Genomic DNA, 25,389 nt, shown 5'->3' with positions numbered 1-25,389 from the left:
TAGAGCCATAGATCTGAAGTTTTAGAGAGAGAGTTAGAAAGAAGGAAAGATATCTGAGTCTTGAGAAATTGCGACATTAAATAGGCAGGACTAGAAGAATGAACATAAATGAGATTAAAAAGAGAACAGAAATATAGTTGGGAAACCAAGAGAGGGTGATGTCACAGAAACCAAGAAAAGAGAAGGAAAATATCAGAGACAATAGAAATAATGGAGTTGTCTACACTGTCAAATGCTATGGTAACAGCAAATAAGAAGAGGACAGAAAAATATCCATTGAATTCCACGACATGAAGGTCAGTGGTGAGATCAGTGAATTTTCACTGTAGAAAAGACAAAGAAAGCCAGTTTGGAATAGACTGAGGAGTGATGAACCAAAGAAAAGGAGATAAAACTATGAACAGTTCTTTCTAGAAGTTAGATTAAAGGTAAAGAAGAGTATGGTGATAAGCTGGAGGCAAATATGTGGTTGAAGGATGATTTTGTGTAATTGTATGTTAGAGGGATCTAGTCAAGAGGGACTGGTTCCATAAACAGGGATTAGAAGCAATCATTAATAATATAAGCATCCTCGGAATACAAAAGTAAGTAGATCTCAAAGCACAGGTGAAAGAGCTGTGCTTAAAGAGAGATGGCCTCGCTTCTAATGTAACAGGAGGGAAGAAAACGTCATATGCCTGCATGAGTAGGCTTGTAAATTTCCTGTTTTGTAAGGAGCAAACTGAGAGAGTTCCTGTTAGATAATTTAAATTTTATCTATTTACTATTGTTTCCCTAAAAGTCAGCTTGTCTGCCTTTTAAGATTTACAATAAAGTTATTATTATTATTTTTGGTTACCATATGTGCCTATAAATGACTAAAGCTTTGTCTGTGGAATTAAACTATGTTAATGATTGAACAATTTACTTAGGCAGAGTTATCCTGAAGCCTTAGGGTAAAAGGCTGTATGCTAAAGTCAATAATAAAGGCTAGATCTAGGTCTGGTTTAATGGAAAGGATCGATACTTTGCAAAAGAGCTTTTGAAAGTAGAATTTTTACACTGGAAAAGAGAAGTTTATTTTTAGCAAAAAATAAAAATCTTCCCTCCCACCAGACTCTGCAAACCTAATATATGTACTCCCCATGATCTGTCATAAACACAATTACATGTAGTCTTCCATATTTTCTCTTTTTTTCTGTAGCTATAGGAAAAATTATAAATAGAGATTTCTATCGTGATAATTCATTTATTTTAGAAACATGTACTTTTTGATGAATTTAAAAGTTTTCCTCAACTATACCTTATGGAAATCTCTCCAAATCAATTGGAATAGTTAGTTCTCATTTATTCTTTTCAATATTTCAGAGTGAGCTTTGTACCATAAATTATTCAGTTATTCCTCTATTGATGGTGATTTAAATTTTTACTGATTTTTGTTTTCTTTTTTGCTTCTATGAACCAATACTGCTAGGATATCCTTGTTATGAAACATTTTCTACTAGTGTCATTTTATATGTATATAATGATTCTCAGGAAAGGAGTCTCCAAAGTGTGTATGTAATTTTTATTTTAATGGATTTTGTCAGGTTGCAAACCAACATGGTTGTAACAATTAACATTTTTACCAGCAATACATGAGAGTCCTTTTAACCTTGCATCCCCACCAAATCAAGATGCAAATTTCCAAAGGAAATATTAAGAAAGGTTATCATCCCTAAGGTTGACTATTCAAAATATTTCAAAGAATGAAGATTGATAGGGGACTTAGGAAAAGTATTTCTTTGTATAAAGTTGAACTGAGAGATTCATCCCCAAAGTCAATGGTTGGGGGAGTCCCCTCCTCACTTCAGGTCAAGAGAGTGACATTAACAGAGCTACTAGTGAGTAGAATTTCTAGATAAAATACTAAACATGGAAGCTAAAGTTCAATTGCTATTGCAGATAAACAACAAATGATCTTTTAGTAAAATGTATGTCTAAAATATTGTAGGGAACATACTTCTACTAAAAATATCTGTTGATTATCTTCAATTCAAATTTAACTGAATGCCTGTACTTTAATTTGTTAAATCTGACATCCCAAACTAGGAGAGCTTGATATCCTGAATTAAGGCAACATAATGATCAGTGTCTCACACATGCCTGAGAAATCTAGCAGGTGAGAGATGTGCCAGTGGTCTGCTTAGGCTGGGATTAGCCTGCATTCTTCATTTGTCTGATCAAAGAATGAATGTTTCCCCCTCATTTCCCAGATGTAGGAGATGGGCAAGGAAGACTAGTGTGTGTCCTATGCAGGCTTGCTCCTAGATGGGTGAACTGGACTCAGCAAAGGAGAAGCTAGAGGTAGATCTCCAATTTATAAAAACTGAAAAGGGAGTGAGCTAACACCAACATATAGTGCATTTGTGTGTCAAGAAAACTTCAGGTAAGAGGATAATGAACAAGATTTCCAAAGAATCTGCAAAAGTAGCAAGGAGTGAGAAAGTTAGCATTAAATCCACCTGACTGAAAGAGTGGGCGACTCCTCACAAGAGTGAGTTAGATATTTCCTGTCCCTCTCATCTATGCTCTATTTTGACATGGGCAGGTTCAGAAACTGTGGTTGCCAAAATCAAAGAGGGGGAGTTGGAGAACAAAGTGTAGAAGGAGAAAAGAAAAATTATACCCCACTCCTTCTGCCTACATTCTGCTTTCAGTGATTCCCGAGCTGGTATGTGAGGGAGAAGACTCAATTTGATTCAGGTTTAGAATGTTGATTCCTATTTGGAATTGGATATTTTTATTAATACAAAAGGCATTTAGTTATTTAAAGTGATTATGGGATTTTTTTTACTACCTAAGGATAAAAAGGAAAGCATGGAATCATCACACTTTTCATTCAGACACATGAAAAAAATCTTCTTTTCCCAAACAGGTACCATTTGAATGAAAAGTGGGAGAGATATGTTTATTCAACATAAAGGTTATAGATGTTATTAGTCTTTTAAGGTTTATTAATTCAAAGAGGTTTAAATATAAGTTCTTAGGGTAGTTTTTAAAACAATTTAATTTGGGGGAGAAGAATGACAAATAAGGTGATAAAATCCCAGGGGCTGGAGTAAGAGCCACAACCTTAAATGTGTCCAACTTCTGAATTCTAAGAACTCTGTATAATCTTGTATTGTGATTTGCTTTTTAAATATCTTTCCAAATTGTCTGTAAGCCTCTCAAAGGCAGCAGCTATCATATCTTTTCTTTGAATTCCTACCACCAAACATAGTGCCACCTGCACAGTAGGTTAGATATAGATTTCAACTGATTGGTGTCTTCTACTGTTTCTTGAAGGATGAGATATAGTAGAGGGTCTAGATGCTTGGAACATATAAGAACACTATGAATTCAGAAGAGAGGCTAAGCCCCTAGGACAGTTGAAGATCTTATGAAAAGGGCAGGCCATGATGTAGGCTTTGAATCAAAAATACTTTTCAGGCAGAGTATGGACTGAGCAAAATGGAGGTGTGACTACGTGTTTTGTATTCAGGAAATAACGATGGATGGAGATTAAATAACAAAATGTCTAAGAAGACTGAAATTTATATGTTAACTTTTTTTTTTTTTTGGTGGTACGCGGGCCTCTCACTGTTGTGACCTCTCCCATTGCGGAGCACAGGCTCCGGACACGCAGGTTCAGCGGCCATGGCTCACGGGACCTGCCGCTCCGCGGCATGTGGGATCTTCCCGGACTGGGGCACGAACCCGTGTCCCCTGCATCGGCAGGCGGACTCTCAACCACTGCGCCACCAGGGAAGCCCTACATGTTAACTTTTGAAAGTATCTGATGAAGGGAATGATTTTCACAATGAAGATATAAAAAAAATTTTTCTCCATAAGTTTTGAACTGGTAGAATAAAAAGACAAGGTGTTAGAGGCAGCTGGAGTAATGGCCACTTAGAGAGTTTTATAAGAACCCTGGAAGAAGTGGGTAATGATTTGGATACAGCAGTGACATAAAAGAGAAAGAATTCATATGGGAGGCTCTACAACAAAGGAAGAAGAGACTAATAGGATGGCAGAAGAGGGAAGAAGGAAGGCTTGCAAGATGGTTTGGAGCCAGAGAAAATCATGAGCTCATTCACAGAAACAGGACAATTCACATAGTGCATTTAGTTGAATAAAAACATAAGTAAAATGTGTAGACTTAGAAGATCCTTGCTTACTTCATCCAAAATATTTTGCAAATAAATCTGATATTATGTCTATGAAAATTTTAAACTCTTCCAAATTCATTTTTCAAAAAATAAAGAATATTTACTTTTCTAAAGTTAAATACAGCTGTCTTTTCCTTCTGTTTTTTTGTAATAATTCTGTTGTTTTTAGTTCTCACTCATCAGGCAAAGCAAGATCCTCAGTTATATGGGTATTCTATCAGAGGTTAGATTTTGTTGGGGAAAAACTCACAATTGTTTATATTAAGTCCTATATTAGTTAAATATTGATTCAAAGACCAATTAGCAGTGACTTAAACATGACAGAAGATTTATGTCTCTGCTGCATAAAATTCTAAGATTGCAACATAGTGGGATTTGGAAGAGTTGCTTTTCCATCATCAGCATAGATTCCATCCCTGGATCCAAGGTGACTGTTCCAGTTGTTGATACTTCCTAGGTGAAAAGAACAAGTGAAAGGCAAGTAGCTTCCTTTTAAGAATGTGACCTGAAAGCTGCTCACATCCCATTGGCTAACACTTGTTCACATGGTTTGGGAAATGTTATATTTAGATGGGCATCCCAATGACAATTTGGAGGAGGAGGGATTTGGTTGTAAAATGAATAAGGGGAAGCTTTGCACAGTGACAGTATTGTAGCCAATGAGGTTTATCCAAGGCACAATTATTGCTAATTATAATGAATAAGGGTAGTCTTATGCAGGAAAACCCAAATCTGCTTATATTTCATGTAGCACACCCTGTCCTCCTGATGTATACTTATTATTAGGCTTTCCTTTTTCATTCTGTTTCATTATTTCTTTATTAGTTATAGGTTTTCTTTAAAGTTTCAATTTATTATTATGTATAACAATATTAAGAGATAAACTTTATGAGTCATATTAAAAATTTTAAGGGTTTATTTGGGCAAAAATGAATTCCAATCAGTTAGTATTGAAACTAGCAGATAGAAAGGAGCTCTGAGGACCTGTATAAAATGAAAAACTTTTATATACAGAAGGGAGCAGGAACAAGGAAGTTATACTAGGCAAAGAAGTGGGTTGATTGTGACCAAGTTAATTTTTTTTAGGAGATGACAGGGGTCTGACAGGCAGATTACTTAACTAGTGCTGATCAGACAATTCCTGATTGACTGGTTTAAGATTCCATTTCTGGGAAAGCAGAAACTGTAATTAAGTGAAGTCTTGGTGGTGGTGTGAGGTTTAGCATAAGCAACTCCATTTCGGGTCTGTTGCCTTGTTTTTAATAGCAGAAAGATTCCAAGACACTCGAGGATAATGTTCTCTATAATTATTTGAATAGAAGTAGTATGAAGCAATACCACTTGTCAAAATAAGAGGGCCTTTAGGTTTATTCAAAATGATTATTTTCTATTTAGTATCCTAGATATATGTTAATTGTAAGAGATAATTTCTGCTGATCTGAATACCCCTTACCCCAAGTGTTATTTACATGAATTACTAGTATGCATGAGAGAGTTTCACTTTTTTGTTGTTGAATTGGGTGTATGGTGCACAACAGTTCTTTGGGGGTTGATATTCTTAGGAAGATAAAAGAGAGTAACTATGAGCACAACAGAGATGAGAAAAAGTTCTCTCTCATCCCTTCATCATTGCCTACATTTGGTCAATAGACTGACTTGAGCCATTTAAAAAGTGTTGCTCAAAGGAACAGCTGTAGAAGCTGTGTACGTATATGAATGTGTTTGATTCTGGGCATAAGCAGTGCTGCTTAGAGGCCCAGATAGTCAGTTGTAATGCGATTTCCAGAGAGGTCCATTCTTCACCCATTTCCTCAGCTGTGTTACAGATAATAGGACATATTTGTTATTCTGTGGGCTAGCAGACACAGGAAAGAGAGGTCACTGTGCCTGGAGAAAGACAGCGGGGAGAGTAAACAGAGGTGTATTAAGTTGAGGGAAGACGGTTATCCTTATCACATTCCTACATAGGGTCCCAGAAATGACTGGGTAGTGGTGGTGATGGGAAATTTGGGGGGAAGGCTTTCTAAATGGATAGGTATAGGCTTGGAGCAGGGGACAGCCATGAGTTACTTCCGATGAGACTCCATGTGTGCTCAAAGACAAAGAAGTTTAAGACAGGGCTTCTCAAACTTTAAGTACAGATGAATTGCCAAGAGACCTTATTACAAGGCAAATTCTGGTTCAGTATCTTGGGTTGGGCTGAGATTGTACATTTCTATTAAATTCTTAAGTGATGCTGCTGTTACACAGGTAAGGCAACTTCCAGTACCAAGGACTTTGCAACATTGAATTAATCAAGCATTCATCCTACCCATTTCCCAATTCACATTCTGAAGTCAGAAATGCCTGGATTTCAAAACTGGCTATTCCACTAACAAGTGTCATTGAGTGGTTGTTTGACCTCCCTGGGGCTTAATTTCATTACTAAAATGGACTTTTATGAGCTTTGTGGTGTTTGCTATTTCTATCCAGCAAATATTTCTATTTTTTTCTTATGTACATGGTTGGATTGCATGCCTCTGTTCTTGTGGAGTTAGGTGTGCCATATGTCTACTTTGGCCAATAAAATATAGGCATAATTGTTATATGTTACCTGCATGATTTTCGACCTTCTATTTCTCTCTGCCTTGATTACTGGCAATGTTGTAGTAGGTGTTTCATCATGAGGATCACACAGAGCAGAAACCTCAGCAAACCCTTAGCAGACAGGTAACATGAGGATAAACTTTTATAGTTTTAAGCCACTGAGACTGTAGCAGAGTTTGTTATATTGGTAAAGCTGGCTTACATTGACTGGTACGAGCATTAAATGGAAAAAGTCAGATATTTGGCTATTGCACAGATATTCAGATGTTTCCCTTTCTTTTCTCTTCCAAACTCCTGTGATTTAGCTTTTTTTATTCCTCTGTATCTATATTATAAAAGCAATAGGTCATTTTAAAAGTGGTGAAAACTATATTTATCCTTTTTTAAAAACGCTTTTAGTCCTTACAAAGTTTTGATTCAAAAATTCAGAACTTACAAATGAATGAAGCTTGGGAGCTGTCCAGAAGCTTCTTTCTCCTCATTATCATGACTAATTTCAAGTTAGCTGGAATTGTGCCACTGAAATCTAATCTGTTGGGTGATATTTAACACTATAACTGACTGGGAAACACAATAACTGATAAAGCAGGACCACAAAATGAACACCTAGTCACACTGATGGCTGTTTGCTATTTGTATTGTTAAGCTTTATTTTTGAATTTTTTTGCTTGCTAAAAGAAGGGCATTTTTAGTATTCCTCTGGGCACCCATTTGACTTTGGCCCTTACATGGCAAAGGCTCTTCTTTCTGTTTTTGAGCTTTTAGTTCTTTTCATATTTCATCTACCCTAAGAAATAAAGTGTTAACTAGCATTTCTTTGACCTTTTTACTGGGTTATAATTTAAGTGTCTGGTATTTCTTTTTTTCCCTCACCTTTCTTCCAGCTCTGTAATCCATGTGTCAGAGCAAGAATCACCAGCTAATCAAAATAGAGATAATTTACAAGGAATGTTTAAACCGGTCTTTCTTTGAACTTTCCTTGTAATTATTCTCCATCATTTCTCCAGTTCTTTTTTTTTTCCCCATTTATATCCTAATTCTATCTTCTAAGGAAAGGATATTTTTCCTTATCTCTTATCAGACTTACGTTGCTTTAAAAAATGTATCATTCAAATCTTAAATATTAATTTATAAGAATTTCTCTTTTCATGAGTCTCCTTACTATATATATGAGATCTTTGATAGTCAGGTACAATACCTGAGTATGGGGATGTCTGTGTGTATATGTATATATAATATACATCTAGTATACAGAAGGCTCTATGTAAGTGTCAGCTACTGCTGTTAATGCTTAGTTTTTCTATGTGCTTCTACCCACAAGCCCTTTGCATTAGCCAGGTTTCTCCAAACAGAACTTGTAGTATGGAGATTTATTATGAGGATTTGGCTCATGTGACTGTGGAAGCTAAGAAGTCCCACTATCTGTTGTCTGCAAGCTGGAGACCCAGGAAAGGTGGTGTAATTTCCCCTCATGGAAACAGCATGAATAAAATAGTTGTCAGAATGCGTCTAAAAAAATCCCATTCTGAGGGCTGGAAATGTTAAGATGAGATGTTCCAAGTCAACTAGGCAGGTAGGAAGTAAAAAAAGGGTGAATTCTTCCTTTTTCTGGTTTTTGTTCTATTCAGGCCCTCAATGGATTGGATGATGCCCACCCCACATTGGGGAGGGAAATCTACTTGACTGAAATCATGGACTCAGTTGCTGATCTCATCTGGAAACACCCTCAAAAACACATCCAGAAATAATATTTAATCTGGGTGCCCCATGGCACCCAGATTAAATATTATGCAGGGGACACGGGTTCGTGCCCCGGTCCGGGAATATCCCACATGCCGTGGAGTGGCTGGGCCCGTGAGCCATGGCCGCTGAGCCTGAGCGTCCGGAGCCTGTGCTCCACAACGGGAGATGCCACGACAGTGAGAGGCCTGCGTACCGCAAAAAAAAAAAAAAAAAAAAAAAAATTAATCATTACATCCTTGAAGGCAAGGATCATTCCTTTTTAAAAAAATATGTCTTTATCCCTTAACACAGTGTCCTGTTAAGTACTTAACAGATGTTTGTGAATGAATAATAGCTGAGCAAGCAATTATATACACTAACATTCATATTCTCTAAGTTTCACATAGCCTATTCCCTATATAACTAAAATTATACTTGTTATATTGTAATTTAATTGTTATTTTTCAATATTGAAGACAAAACAGTCTTATTTTTTTTTCAACCGCAGTGAGTTTTGGTGATGATGTGTTTCAATTTTCTGTCTTGTCCATTGCCAGTTAGAGTATAATTTGGGGAAAAGATGGCATTATCCTATACAACTGACTATTCACATACTTTCCCAGCAGTTCCCCTCTTAGTTATATCTTGAAAGATTTTTTGCACCAAGAACAGTACACATATATAGAAGCATTCCTAATAACTGTATTCATAACAACAAATCCCAGAAACCATCTAAATATCTGTAAACAGGATAATGGATAAGTAAATTGTGGTATATATGGAATAAAATTGAAGGGTCTGGTAATTTTTAACAGTAATGGTCCCTAATTTTGTTTATTCCTCCTTAGACTCGTCCTTGTTTAGTACCTTTGCATGCTGACTCTGGAGCACGTGCTTTGGCCAATAAGATGATAGCAAATGTGATGCAAGCAGAAACTTAAAAAGTGCTTTTCACAGAAAACTTGCAACTGCCACTGTGTGTTTAAGCCCAGGCTAATCTACTGGAGACACGTGTTCCAGTTAACTCTATCACCCTGAGCTGACAGCCATCACCTACTAACCGCCAGTACTATCATCAAACAAGTAAAGAATGCCACTAGAACAATCACACTCCAAATAAAACTATGAGCTGATTGCAGCTGCTTGTGTGTGTGTGTGTGTGTGTGTGCACTGTGCAACCAGCATAGGTACTGCCTGTTGGAACTCAACCTAAGTTGTTGACCCAAAGAACAGTGAGCTAGTATGTGATTGCTCTTTGAAGCCAATACGTTTTGGGATGGTTGTTATATAGCAAAAACCAACTGGTATGAGCAATAAAAAGAGATGAACTATAATTACACACAACAATGTGATTAAATCATATTACCATTGTTATTTTTTAAAAAAAACAAGTCCCAGAGATCTACATAAAGTTTGGAAAATTATTTGTAAAGAATACTAAGTAAATGTAAATCATCATTGCCTAACCATTATATATACGTTAATAATAAGCATTAACTGCAATTTCAGAATATAAATATAACCCTTAACATTTTAATATTTCCTACTAGCATTTTTCCATGCATATAGATGTATGTAATGAAAACCATAATTGAATACACATGCACATTTTTATACATTGTTTTTCTTACTTAACATGTCCTTAAGTTCTCCAAAAACATAATTAAAGACTAATTATCCATCATATTAGAAAATATATTTCATCGGTTTCCTACTTTTGATATTTTGATTATTTATACATTTTATTATTATTATCACCTTTAGGACACTCTCATCATAGAATAACTTCTTAAAAGTGGATTTAATCAAAATATTATAAATATATTTAAAAGTTATACATACTAACTGCATGCCGGAATAGACAAAACTTTACATGCCACCAGAAATGTATGAGATAAATTTTCTTGTTGAACATTTGCAGACATTTGGTATTACTCTATTCATAATCTTTGACAATTTGATAGGTAAAGATGACATCTCACTATTATTTTAATTAAGTTACTAGCTGAACTTGAAACTTTATTCATTAGTCATTTGTATTTTCACTTCTTTAAATTATCTTTTCATGTATTTTACTCTAGATACTTGCCTTCTTTTGATAGTTTATAATAGAGTTGATTGGGTGCCACCTTTCTTAATTACAATCATATTCTAGTACTGACCGTAGGAGATTATACCCTCATCACCTTGATTATACTTCAGTGCTTTTGTAGTTCTCAGACACCCCTTTAAAGATGATTAACCTCTTCTTTTATGAGTATCTGATAATTCATGTATTTGTATAGTGAGTTTTAATTTATCCCTTCAAAATCCCAAAATCCAAGACCAATTTTAGGTGGCTCATTTTGACTTCATTCTTTTTTTTTTTTTTTTTTTTTTTTTGGCCACACCGTGGCTTGCAGGATATTAGTTTCCCCACCACGGACTCTAAACCTGGGCCCTCCACAGTGAAAGTGTGGAGTCCTAACCACTGGACTGCAAGAGAATTCCCTTGAATTCATTCTTCATAATTATATAAGGCATCATTATTTCCTCAATCAAAGTGTACCTTACAGTATTTGTTGCTGTATATTATGTTTATGTCCTACACAAGTATACAAATCTGACAAGACAACTTAGAAGAAATAGTTTTGGAAAGAAAGTTATATATATTTTTTCCTATATTGATTCTATCACTTGACCTCAGGATTTGAAAATTGTGGAATCAAATCAGAGTAATCACAGAAGATACACCACTTAAAACTTTAAGTGAATGACCTGTGGTTTCAAGATGGTAGATTAATCACAAAATCAAGCTAAAAAGGTATTGATAAACTATATTGATAGCTGATCTCATATACAGTGTCATTCATTTTGCAATTTAAAGAAACTGACAAGTGTGAAATAGCAAAATAGCAAGTAGCTCAAATGAAAGACCTTTCATTGGATCATTTGTACCATTTTCTTTTCCACCAAGCCTTGTTAAATTTTGTGATTGTTTGGGGAAAAAAGGGTAGTTTTCCATGACAGGCTAAGCCATAAAAAGAAACAAAATTGAGTTTTTTGTAGTCAGGTGGATGGACCTAGAGTCTGTCATACAGAGTGAAGTAAGTCAGAAAGAGAAAAACAAATACCATATGGTAACACATATATATGGAATCTAAAGAAAAAAAATGGTTATGAAGAACATAGAGGCAGGACAGGAATAAAGACGCAGATGTAGAGAACAGACCGGAGGACATGGGGAGGGCGAAGGGTAAGCTGGGATGAAGTGAGAGAGTGGCATGGACATATATACACTACCAAATGTAAAACAGATAGCTAGTGGGAAGCAGCTGCATAGCCCAGGGAGATCAGCTCGGTGCTTTGTGACCATCTAGAGGGGTGGGATAGGCAGGTTGGGAGGGAGACGCAAGAGGGAAGAGATATGGGGATATATGTATATGTATAGCTGATTCACTTTGTTATAAAGCAGAAACTAACACACCATTGTAAAGCAATTATACTCCAATAAAGATGTTTAAAAAAAATCAAATCAAATTTTAAAAAGATATATTTAGTCAGACATATCAGATGGATTAAAAAAAGGAACTAATAAAAAAATGAAAAGAGCACGAAAAGGTGAAAATTCAAGAAAATTATATTTTGAGGCTACTGACTACAAAGACATAGAATGCAATTAGGCCAAAAATTTCCAGTAAACTATTAGCTGTGTGCCATGTAGCAATAATTTTTCAACTGAATTTATTTTGAAATCTAAATTTTAAAAATCACTTTCATTTTCTCTTCTAGGTCAAACTTTTTAAATGCATTCATGTTTTTCTCCGTTAACATTGTAAAGGTACAGTGAGCACACATGATGAAATATATGTACACGTGTTCAGGTTAGGGGCCTCAAGCTCTTGGCTACAGCAAGCCACTCATTAGGTTGGGAATGCCATAACAAACACACTTGAAACAGCACATTTTTCATAATATGTATGCATTTCCTTTACAAAACCGAGTTTAAACCTGTAGGCAATTGCGTGCGTGAAAACAAAAATATTTTCATTCTTAGAAAGGTCATCAAATTAATGCTAGAAGAGCACCCCTCCCTATAAGCATACATGTTCCAAAACGTTATCCCTAAAGATTTTATTTAGGACAATATTTTGACTTCCTAGACTACCATTATGTCATTATTCCCAGAGTGCTAAGATGTAGAAATAATATTATAATGTATGTAGCTAATCAGGAAATAGACTCTACACGTTAGAATAGTGCTCAAAGATTTTAAGGATATTAACTTGACATGCGAAAAACCGTTATAAGAACACTGCGCAGTAGCATAATTAAACACAATTTAGATTTGTCCTGAATCTGCCTATCAGAACTATTTGTCTGAAAATCAGATCCTTTATATCTCTCTGAATATGCACCAAGTTCCTTTCAATCAGTAATACAATAGATGATTATTGTACTACTCACAGAAACCTTTAGTATTCATTAGGATTTCATTATAGAGTTAAGGAGGAAATGAAGAAAAAGAATTGCTTTCTGTCAAAAGAATTTACCATGTAGTTTGCTTCAGGAGACTGATTGCTACAGAGAAAGGAGAAGATAATGTGATTTGTTAACGATAACCAAACAATACTGTGGACAACCTCATCATTAGCATCTTTCATTAGATTGTCATTATTCAATGTGAAGAATACTTTGCATTTCCATTTTTACTCACATTCTCAGAGAGTCGGACACTCTTCATTCCTACAGCCCTTCCTCCGCCTTTCAGTTGAACCACCATTTGTTGGGAATAAGCAGCTGCAATTAAAGTAAGTAGCCACAGATAAATATTTGCTTACACACCAGACACACACGCACGCGCACACACACACACAGACATTCTCCCTCTGAAAACCTGTAGTGTTCTGAGACAGCTGTTTGGTAATTGCCAGTTTGATCTGAGAGGTGAGTGTGGAAATCAACATCAGTCATCATTTTCCATTATGAAAGATTTATAATTTGTATGTTATTGTTTTCGTTGGCAAAGGCTTACTCATGAATCTATGGGTATCATTTAGATAGCAAATGGAGTTGGCTCAAAGAAATGCTTTGTAAAATATCTGTGATTTTTTTTAGTTTGTTTAGAGGTTGAGCCTAGAACAGTAGCCTCTAAAGCTCTGTGATCTTAAGAATTATCTGAAGAGATTGAAACATACAGATGTTAATATGAGATAGAGTCTAAGATACAGATGTTAATGAGATCAAATAATTGTGCATTCTTGCCCATTACCATGTGACTAGCAGTGCTTCTGCTGGGGATGCATTCGTCCCCTCTCCATAAAAGGTGGCTTTATCCAGGTGACTTGTATTATACAATGACATGTGAGCAAAACTGAGCACGTTTATGAACCACAGCATACCTTTCCCAGAGTGTTGATACCACCTTCCCTACTGTTTTCCTTTATCATGAGATCAACATGATCCAAATAGGGCTGCTCTTTCTGCTTGGTTCCTAGATATCATGGAACAGAGACAAGCTGTTTCCACAGTGCCTTACCTAAATTTCTGACCAACAGTTGCTGTTTTACACCATTAAGTTTTGGAATGGGTTGTTACTCAGCGATAGATAGCAGAATATTATTTTACTTATATGTGACCCTGAGCACATATTTTCAATGTGAAATATAGTTTTTCTTCTGAGAATTATGTTTGAAAATAGTCAAGTAGCCACAAACACAGCAAAAGTTACCAGTATAATCTCCAGTCAGTCAGCTCAGACTATAATGCAAGGCTTAAGATACCAATTATTTTTAATAGCCAAAAAAATCCAAAAAATAAATGCAAAGTAAAGGCAAGCACACAGAACCAAAAGAAAAGAAACAATATCTATACAAATGACAAGGTATCGGCAAATTCGATTACTTTGCACCTAGTTAAGATATTCATTGTCTTTATCTATTATATTTCTTCAATAATTTAGTTTTCCAAAAATTTGCATTTAATATAATGCTTCTAATCTGGATACGATTTACATAAAATCTTCTGGGTTGAAAAAGTGTTCAAAAAGTCAAACATTTAAACTGTTCAAGTCAACTAAAACAGTTTCAGAAAAAGAAGTTCTCAGGAAGAAGATGTATAATTTAACTTCAATTTTAAAATGGTGAGTTTTGTAAGTTAATATAACGAAATTCTTTTGGCTTTGATTATGTGTGAGGTATGTATTGTGTGTGTATATGTAAGATGGGGAAAAGAACTGTAAGTAATGACTTAGGTTGTTTATTCTGTAGCTTATCAAATGCCAATGAGCAACATGTGGTCATATTCTGTTTCTATCATTTATCATTTCATAGCTACATTAATATTTATTCTGAACATTAAGCTAGGTTTTGAATATCAATTTGGCTGAATGCCATCTCTAGAAGGAGGTACACTTGGATGGGCACTTTATTTAGTGGCACAAGAATATATTATAATATTAGTTTCTTGGTAGGCATTTAACCTTTTTAAAAAAAAATCTGCTCTTTTTCTTTGCTCTAAGTATTTGGAAGAATGCTACCACAAAGCAAACCACTGTGCTTAGTATGCAGTGAAAATACTTTCAGATAACATCCTTAAAATATCATAATAGCTCTAATTAACAACACATTGCTCAAACTGTATTATTAAATTTATATTGAATTTATTTGAAAAAAAGGGAATTATATTCTGTATTTTTATATTATGAAATTCTAAAATACTACAAATAGTAGTTGAAGGAAAGAGATCATTCCCAAAGCTACAGATTTATTTTTAATCTTTTCTAACAGAAGGTGTATTCTTTACAGAACCTATTCTAAATTCTTATCTATAAGTTTGGCTCTTTTGTCAAAACATAGCTGTGAAATTTAGAAGTTTTTTTTGTAAAATATATTGTCTATAGCTAAAATTCTGCAGGTTCAAGAAGATTTCAGAAGACGATAGGTATAATTAGTTACTATTACAATAATTATGCTATAAATAAGTTTACTGATATTTTAAACACTGAGTAGAATTTCTTCAACTGATATGAACACAAAATATTATAAATAAAATATTTTAACCAATGTGACTTAAACATGCCTGTAACTTATGATTTTAAGAAAAACTAAAATAATAGCGCAAAAATACTTATAAAAATAAATGCAGGTACGTTATGTGTTTGAAAATACTGAAAAGCTGAATGTCTCTATCATTGTATATTTTGATATAAGTATTTCATAATGTAATATGAAACTCTGAAAAGAAATCAAAGTACCAAATAATATCCATAATTTCATTACTATGTCATTTTTGTATGTTTCCATTTAAGTGTATATTACACTTAGAGTATTATTCAAGTAATTCCAGCTCTTAAGTTGGAATTGTACTATATGTTTAACTTTTTGGTTCTTTTTTTATTCCACTGAGCATTATATCTTAAGCACTTTTCTATGTAACAGCAGAGCCTTTATAACCTTCACTTTTAAAGACTGGGCTTGAAGTTAGGTTTTGGTTTCTGATTCTTACCACTCATTTTGCTGCCGCTTCAGCATCCCCTATCAAGCCAGCAAATACAGAAAGACCATTTTATTTATTTATTTTTAATTAATTTGTATTGGCGTATAGTTGATAAAAAGACCATCTTAAAAATGTGAAACAGAGTACTGATGATATTAAGAGAAAGCCAGTACCAACTGTAAGGCACTGGATAAAGTTGAAGAATGAGTTTTTAGCTTAAGAAACATGAGAGTGCTCCTACCTATAATTCTTTCTTTTTTCTTACTTTTTATTGGACTATAGTCGCTTTACAATGTTGTGTTAATTTCTGTTGTACAGCAAAGTGAATCAGTTATACATATACATATATCCAGTCTTTTTTATGTTCCCTTCCCATTTAGGTCACCACAGAACACTGAGTAGATTTCCTGGTGCTATACAGTAGGTTCTCATTAGTTACCCATTTTATATAAGGTAGTATATATATGTCAATCACAATCTCCCAATTCATCCCACTCCCCCTTCGCCCCTGGGTAACCATAAATTTGTTTTCTACATCTGTGACTCTATTTCTGCTTTGCAAATAAGTTCATCTGTACCATTTTTCTAGATTCCAAGTATAAGCAATATTATACGATATTTGTCTTTTTCTGACTTCACTTCCTGTATGACAATCTCTAGGCCCACCCATTCACTTCAAATGGCATTATTTCATTCCTTTTTATGGCTGAGTTATATTCCATTGTACATATGTACCACACCTTCTTTATCCATTAAATAGACAGCTACATGTAAAAGAATGAAATTAGAGCCAAGCTTGTTCCTGTGTCCTGCCTGCTGTCTGCCAAACACTGTTGCTCCAGGACTTTAGCTTCTGACTTTGCTCACCAGAGAGGTGATGGTGGGCAAGAGTGGTCTTCAGAACTGCAAGGTACCTCACTGACTCCTGCAGACCCACCAACCCAACTGCCTGGAAACTGCCACTGTCCTAGATAATCTCCCACTTTGGGCCCCCAATTTTAATCTCCCAACAACGCAGGATTTGGCCTCCAACCGATCCAGTGATTGCATCCAGTTCTTGGAGCAGCGTGGAGTCCACAGCCCTTTCTGCCGTGCCAGTATCAACATGGCACCAGATTATCTACCCAGTCTGAGAATTTAATGCTGCAACTTCATTCTCATCTGTGGCTACAACCAACTTTTTGGATCCAGGGAAAATTCCAAGACGGCAAGCTTGAGCTTCCTCAAATACCGCTGTCTCCAAACTTGCCCATTTGGTTTCTGTAGATAGCAGCCGCAGGGATATGCAGGGAAGCCCAGAGCCAGAAACCAAAAGCCTATGGGTGCAGCCATATGGGAGCCTAGGCCCCACCTGCTGCCAGCCCAGCATGCACCACGTTGCAGGCTCAGACTCCATGGAACCAGAGAGTTGGCACCGCAGGCAACACCTTTGACTAGAGCCGGAGAGATTCTCCTTTTGGCTGTGAAGAAGCAAACAGCCATACTGTGAACTGTCCGTGGAGAGCACTACATGGCAGGAAGGCTTCTGGGACCTGAGAGCCTCCTTCAGTCATAATACTGCAAGGACCTACATTCTCCAAAAGCCTTGAATGAGTCTGGAAGCAGAATACTTCTCTAGTTGAGGTTCCAGATGAGAAAACAGCTAAATCATGCCAGTACTCATGACCCATGGAAACTGTGTGATAATAAATGTGTGTGTTTTAAGTTGTTAAGTTTGTGGTAAGCTGTTACTTAGAAAAAGAAAATTAACACAGTTGAATCTGTTCTGATCCCAGAATGCTATCAGTAAAATATGGTAATTTTACCTTGCACTCCAATATATGTACATTCATTTATAAATTGTATGTACTACTGCTACTATAAAACCATGTATTATCACTGATAAAAAGAATGAAAACACTCCCTAACACCATACACAAAAATAAACTCAAAATGGATTAAAGACCTAAATGTAAGGCTGGATACTATAAAACTCTTAGAGGAAAACATAGGCAGAACACTCTTTGACATAAATTGCAGCAAGATCTTTTTTGATCCACCACCTAGAGTAATGAAAATAAAAACACAAATGAAAAAATGGGACCTAACTAAAAAGCTTTTGCACAGCAAAGGAAACCATAAACAAAATGAAAAGACAACACTCAGGATGGGAGAAAATATTTGGAAAAGAAGCAACTGACGAGGAGTTAATCTCCAAAATATACAAACAGCCCATGCTGCTCAATATCAAAAAAAAAAAAAACAAAAAACCACAATCAAAAAACAGAGGAAGATCTAAATAGACATTTCTCCAAAGAAGACATACAGATGGCTAAAAAGCACATGAAAAAATGCTCAACATTACTAATTATTAGGGAAATGCAAATCAAAACCAAAATGAGGTATCACCTAACACTGGTCAGAATGGCCATCATCAAAAAATCTAGGAACAATAAATGCTAGAGAGAGTGTGGAGAAAAAGGAACCCTCCTACACTGTTGGTGGGAATGTAAATTGGTACAGCCACTATGGAGAACAGTATGGAGGTTCCTTAAAAAACTAAAAATAGGGCTACCATATGACCCAGCAATCCCACTCCTGGGCATATATCCGGAGAACACTATAATTCGAAAGGATGCATGCACCCCGATGTTCACTGCAGCACTATTTACAATAGCCAGGCCATGAAGCAACCTAAATGCCCATCTAATTCTTTATCAGTCAAATTTCAGAAAGGAAAAGAGAGAGCATGTCAGATAATTGAATAGGTGAAATTTAATATGGGGAACTGGTCCTAAAATGTTAAGATGTTAAAGATGTCCTAAAATGTTAAAAGCCTAACAGTAAATAGTGTGTCAATTTGGAGATTAGCAATTCATAGTAGGAAATCACCATAATCTTTTGGGTAAAGGAACAAAGTTTATCACTAGAATTCAAGAGCAGAAACTGCATCTACAGCAAATACTGCTTAGTGGGAGCTGTCCTTCTTGAAGGAGACACAACAACTTGTAGAGAAACACCAGAAGCAGAGAGGTCTGGAAGACATTTCATGGCTTCTTCCTTCTTCCCATCACTCATTCTTCGTTAGGAACTCCCAATTTGTAATGTATTCAAAAATCAATTTTGATGGGAAAGACAGTGCTCTTAACCTGGAAGTGGGATCTTGAAGTTCAAAGTCTTTAGTAGTCCTGAGTTTCTGTAGTCTTCCGTTAAGTTTTCCCAGGGATTGGAAGTAGTAGAGGTGCTCTAATAAATACCTTGGGGTTGAGATATAATCCTTCTTGTCCCATTGTGTAGTAGCAGTCTTATTTCTCCTTGGTAATAGAATTATTCACAGGATTACTCTAGCCTTACAACATAATAGTTCATTCTTTTTATCCAGCTGGTTCTACAAGGGAAGTGCAAAATGGCAGTCTCAATTTCCAATTTAATGGAAACATTGTTGTGACTCTTGGTGAAAGCTTTCTTCCCTTGAAGACTAACAGCTCAAGGTTACAGGGATGAGTATCTAGAACACTTCAAGTGGGTTAATAGGTACAGCTGTGAAAAGAGATACTTCCAACCCTTGGTTCCAAGACCTCTGTGCCCTGCCTATGGAAGGAACAGCACCACACATTTTTCGATGATTCAAAGTATATACTGTATCCAATCAGACAGCACTCCAACTTTGCAGTTTTTTCTCTTAGCTGGCACTGTAACAATTTTCAGAACTTTATTCCATTATTCTATCAGGGTCCTGGACAATGAGATATTTGGTAAGCTAAATAAATGTTATGGACTTAAAACCTTTGCCACATTTCTTGTGCAGAAACAATATTTGTGTAGTGCCCTGTGATGGTAAATAAAGCATTCTATAAGTCTGTGAGTGATGATGCTGGCAGGAAAATGGAAGGCAGTGAAGACAATCTGTACCCAGAATAGGTGTTTTTCCAAAAGGACATAGCACCACTCCCCAGAAAATGAGGTTCCAAAGTCAGCAAGCTGCCATCAGGTAGTTGGCTGGTCTTCCTAGGAAATAGTTATTTTGGGGTGGGCCAGGTATTGACCTCTGCTTTTGGCAGGCTGCATACTCAACAGTGGTAGAAGAAAAACCAGCTTTAGTGAGTAGCTCATGCTGTGGATCCCATTCATAGTATCTTTTCTGCTGAGTATTATTTTGTATATTGTCCACTGAGCAACTACCAGGGTGACTGGGAATGAGGTTGACTCATGGGATATTCCTTATTGAGAACCCACTCAGCAATGGATATTGCTTTTTCTTTTTTCCCCACTAAAATTTTTTTTCCAATTTTACTGAGAAATAATCGACATACATCACTGTGTAAGTTTAAGGTGTACAGCATGATGGATTGATTTACATATATTGTGAAATGATTACCACAATAGGTTTAGTTAACATCCATTATCTCATTTAGATACAATAAGAAGAAAAGAAAAAAATTTCCCCTTGTGATGTGAACTCTTAGGATCTATTCTCTTAACCACTTTGCTATATATAATGCATCAGTGTTAACAACAGTGGTCACATTGTACATTACATCCATAGTACTTACTTATTTTCTACTTGGAAGTTTGTACCTTTTCACCACCATCCTCCAATTCCCCCTCCCCACAACCCTTTTTTGTTTTATGGTAACCACAAATCAGATGTCTTTTTCCATGAGTTATTTTTGTATTAGATTCCACGTGTAAGTGAAATCGTACAGTATTTGTCCTTTTCTGCTGACTTATTTCACTTAGCATAATGTCTTCAGGGTCCATCAATGTTGTCACAAATTGTAGGATTTTCTCATTTTTATGGCTGAATAATATTCCATTTTGTGTGTGTGTGTGTGTGTGTACATATGTGTGTGTGTGTGTGTATATATATATAACAATTTCTTTATCCATTCATCCATTGAAGGACACTTAGCTATTATAAGTAATGCTGCTATGAACATGGGGGTGCATATATCTTTTCCAGTTAGTGTTTTTTTTTTCCCTTTGGATATATTCCCAGAAGTGGAATTGCTGGATCATATGATAGTTCTATTTTTAATTTTTTCTGGACCTCCATACTGTTTTTGTAACGGATGCACCAATTTATAATTCCTTCCAACAGTGCACAAAGTCTCCCTTTAGTCTACATCTATGCCAGCATTGGTTACCTTTTATCTTTTTGATGTCTTTTTTGGTTATCTCTTGTCTTTTTGAGGATGGCCATTCTAACAGGCATAAGGTGATAACTCATTATGGTTCTAATTTGCATTTCCCTAATGACTAGTGAATTTGAGCATCTTTTCATGAACCTGTTGGTACAGTGAAAAATTATTTTAAAATAATTTTTGAATAAGTAATGAATCTAAGAACAATGTGATATATTCTGTTAGGCTAGCGAGTGCAATATTCTGCCTATTTTATATGGTTGTATAGAATTGGAGAATCATCACTGAGTTAGATAAGGTGACCTCTAAGTTTCTTTCCAACTATAATATCCTAGATTGATATAGAGTACATTTCCCTGCCACAAAAAAGTTTCACACTCACGTTGCAAAATTGTAAACTGGGACTCAGATCACTCTACATTTGCAAATTGTTGGAAGATCACCAGTCCTGGGCTTCACTCCTAGTAGTTAGGGGTCACTCTTTCATGCTTAATTTCACCCTTGTGACTTTCAGAACTTTGTGAAAACAAGGCTGAGGGCAATATGAGGCAATTAGCTCACAAGAATGGAGAGTTCCTTTCAATGACATCTTTGTTTTCAGTTTTAATCTTTATATTGCTGTAAAACATGCACACATTTACTCTTTTAATTGGTCGGTGATCTGATTATCACAATTAAGTATGAGGTGTTCTGTTCCTTTTAACTTTTAAAATATGTTATTCACAACTTTCTAATTAAAAGTACCAATTCACGTCGGATGTGAAGGACAAGAACCAGTATAATGATCCATGAATTTTTTACTCCTATTTGTGCAGTTAATTTATTTCATGGAAATCATGGATTTTTCAGTTCACTGTCCATTTACACTCAGGGTAAAAGCATAAAGGTCAGTAAAGAATACTTAATGACCAGAAAAGCTGCTAACTAAGGGAATACAGAAAGTGTGAAATTGTACATTTTCATCTTTTCATTCTGCCTGGGAACATCTACATTTTGTTAAGTCTGATATTTAAAAAACATATCAAAGTTTGGCAAAATGTTCAAATTTCCCAATATGTGAAATGTGACAGGCTCTCAAATAGATTTTTGCCTAGCACCTTGTTTTAGGTATAAGGAAACACATAATTCCTGAGAATCAGCCAAGACAGTACAATGTTGGATGATAGAGAGTTGAATATATAAAGTTCAGCATTTTCCCAAGTGGGTTTAAACAGGCTTCCCTTAGGAACAGTTTCTGCCATGGTCACATTGTACATTATTATTACCTTGAATAATGTGACAGAAAGAAATGGAATAAGGAAATGATTTTTACTAAATAAAAGCAGCCATCAACTCTCAAAAGATAAACTATCCATATTTTAAGAAGAATACAGTTCACTAGAAAATCTTGGTGTCCTTTTTTTTTTTTTTTTTTTTTTTTGCGGTATGCGGGCCTCTCACTGTTGTGGCCTCTCCAGTTGCTGAGCACAGGCTCCGGACGCGCAGGCTCAGCGGCCATGGCTCAGGGGCCCAGCCGCTCCGCGGCATATGGGATCTTTCCCGGACTGGGGCACAAACCCGTGTCCCCTGCATCGGCAGGCGGACTCTCAACCACTGTGCCACCAGGGAAGCCCATTGGTGCCTTAATGACAATTTGGAGAAGCAGTTTTTATTTGCACTGTGCAAAGCAAGCACGCACATTCAGTTTTACAGCTCAAGTATCCAAATCTAGATGTCTAAAAATTGTCAAGATCTTCAAAATGGTCTTCCTTTTGTTAGTTCTGCCCAAACTAGAAGGGAGGCCAAACTACCCAAGCACAGGTTCAAAGTGCAGACAGGAATAGTAAATAAGAGTGGCTCTTAGAGAAACCAAGGCAGAAATGAAAGCTCTCTGAGACCCAGGGAACCTGTAGGAGCTGTCATGATTCACTGTGCTCTTATAAAACAGGAAGTCTAAATCACCGTTGTTGAGCTTCCAGAAAAATCAGTTGCTGGCTTTTTTCTTGGGAGGGGGCATTGGTTTTATCCTAATGCTTAAATCTGTAAGTAGGTGAAGATTACTATTCCATAGAGGCACATAACAAAGGAGCTATTTTTTTAGAAGCTAAAGTAGAAAAGGAGAATCCTTGCTGAAAATTGTTTCCCTGTCTCTAACCCATTTTTTTAGAAGCTAAAGTAGAAAAGGAGAATCCTTGCTGAAAATTGTTTCCCTGTCTCTAACCCAATTTTTTTTTTTCCCTAATGGAAATTATGGTCTCTTTTTGGGCCAAAAGTAGAGTTATTAGATTTGTTTCTCAGTGAAAAATTGAAATCTTGTTGGAGGAGGTAGAAAGCAAATATAGATGCAAAATAAAATTAAGGAAATGAATACCAATATATTTAAGTGCTTCTCTCTGAAAATCATTTGCTTGTTTAAAATGTCAAGTATCTATGCCCTAAATTCATTCTTAGGATATTAAAGTCTCTTTTACTTTAAGACAACTGTTTTCTTATTGTTAAAAAAATAAATAAAAATAATAATAATAAAAAGAATTACCACCGAGTTAGATTAGGTGACCTTTAAGGTTCTTTCCAACTGTAAAATCCCAAGTTGATGTATAGAATGTCTTTTATATAATATTATATATGTATTAGAAATAATGTTAAATATGTATTAGGTAAACAATATTATATAAACTATGTTATCACTTGGCAAACTCATGTAGTTTACTTTCATTATCAAATTGCTCACTTGTACTAAGCATCAAGAGAACTGTAATTTGTGATCTAGAATCTCTGTGGTTGATTTTGAAGACATACAGCCTTGATTGTAAAATCAATGTTTAAGGAGGGGGGCTCTGTACTATACAGATGTCACTGCTTTTATGGCCTCTGAATGTATTCTATTGCTTGTATAAATGGAATGTTTGAAGGCAACAAGAGATAATGTATTAGAAGCCATGTAAATCAGCATATAAGTATCAATTTCCAATGTGATTTCAGAGTATTGCTGTGAAATTCTATGTGATATCTCATAAGAGGTGTTTGTGGAAGTCAACATTCACAAATAATTCAGGAATGCTAAAAATTATTATGCACTTAGACAAATAACCTGTAAAATTCCCAACACCAGAGAAAGCAATAGTAATCAATGTCACTTATGACGTCATCTCCCTCACGGAGATATTCACTGCTTCACAGTTCACTGAATAAACTCTTTGGGGTTTAGCTTCATTAACATAAGTTGTCATAAGAACACTTAACTCAACCTAAATTGGAAAAATGGAAATGCTCAAATTAAACTCATATTTAACATATTAAACTTCTAGACGACACTCCCTTGACAGTGAATATAATTCACATGTATTATATTTTTTATGTTTAGTAGCTCTTTCAGTTATCTGTTCCAAACACTTGAAAATGAATCGTTTACTTTTGTTCCTGCAATTTAAATAATGCAGTGAAGAGTAAACCTTATGTTTTTCTGAGAGTCTCAGTAAAATGCAATTTCATTTATTGGTCAAGAGCCTCATAAGAATGCTCCATCCAAAAAGCTTCATTTTACTGAGAAAGAAAAATAGATTAGATAACTTAACATTATTTTTTCAAATTTAATGTCTATTTTCATAAGGTAAATGATCCAAAACACATCTCCCTATTTTGAAAAGCACAATTTTAATTTCAATCGTGTGTGATTCTGACTCTGTGAGCTTCAGCCTTCATCTACTACTTTGAGTCTTGGGCACGAGTCACCTGCTGTTTAGGGTAGCGCTATCTCCCAGGAGCATGAGCTCCTGATACTGCGGCAGCCTTCTTCATATTTGCCATTTTTACTTCATACTTTTTCCTTATTTTTTGATTCAGCTTGCATCATCCTCTTTGGCAGAGTCAGTAGGAAATTCCTTTGATTCCAGGTACAGTGTTAGTCACTAAAGGAACTATTTTCAAAGGGAAACTCCTTATCTCCATGGGGCTATAACAGACACCCTGAGCAAATTTTTTCTTAGATCAATAAACCTGTACAACCCATCATCTTTAGGTCCCTATACAGTTATGGCTAGGACAGTGAAAACCATGAGAAAAAAATTGAAACCTATATAGTTTAAGTAATCTCTCTGTTGTTATACACATAACAGAGAGATTATGTGTTATAATAGTAACAGTGTGTTACTATAATAACAAGTGTGTTATACGCTGTCTTTCTATATATAATAGCCATGGTCCATACCTATATGTCTAGGGTATAAATTTCCTAATAGCACGATGCTGTCATTTCAGTAGATAGTCCTCATGATGCTATTTTTGTGAAATAGATATAGTGAGATATTAAAAAAATTCACTCCATATAGTCCCAT

At 35.6% G+C, this 25,389-nt stretch overlaps 1 long non-coding RNA gene across 1 annotated transcript in view; it reads right to left on the bottom strand.

The window, feature by feature from the left end:
- The window catches only part of LOC307194480, a 196,246-nt gene that overhangs the window by 141,486 nt on the left and 29,371 nt on the right, over positions 1 to 25,389 (bottom strand). Inside the window, exon 3 of the long non-coding RNA XR_013830564.1 lies at positions 13,174 to 13,256. This is a non-coding gene — a long non-coding RNA (uncharacterized lncRNA). The remainder of the gene's footprint in view (positions 1 to 13,173; positions 13,257 to 25,389) is intronic.

The sequence above is a fragment of the Stenella coeruleoalba genome, assembly GCF_951394435.1.
Source record: "Stenella coeruleoalba genome assembly, chromosome: 11".
Lineage (NCBI taxonomy): Eukaryota > Metazoa > Chordata > Mammalia > Artiodactyla > Delphinidae > Stenella > Stenella coeruleoalba.
This window is presented reverse-complemented; position numbering and strand designations above follow the sequence as displayed.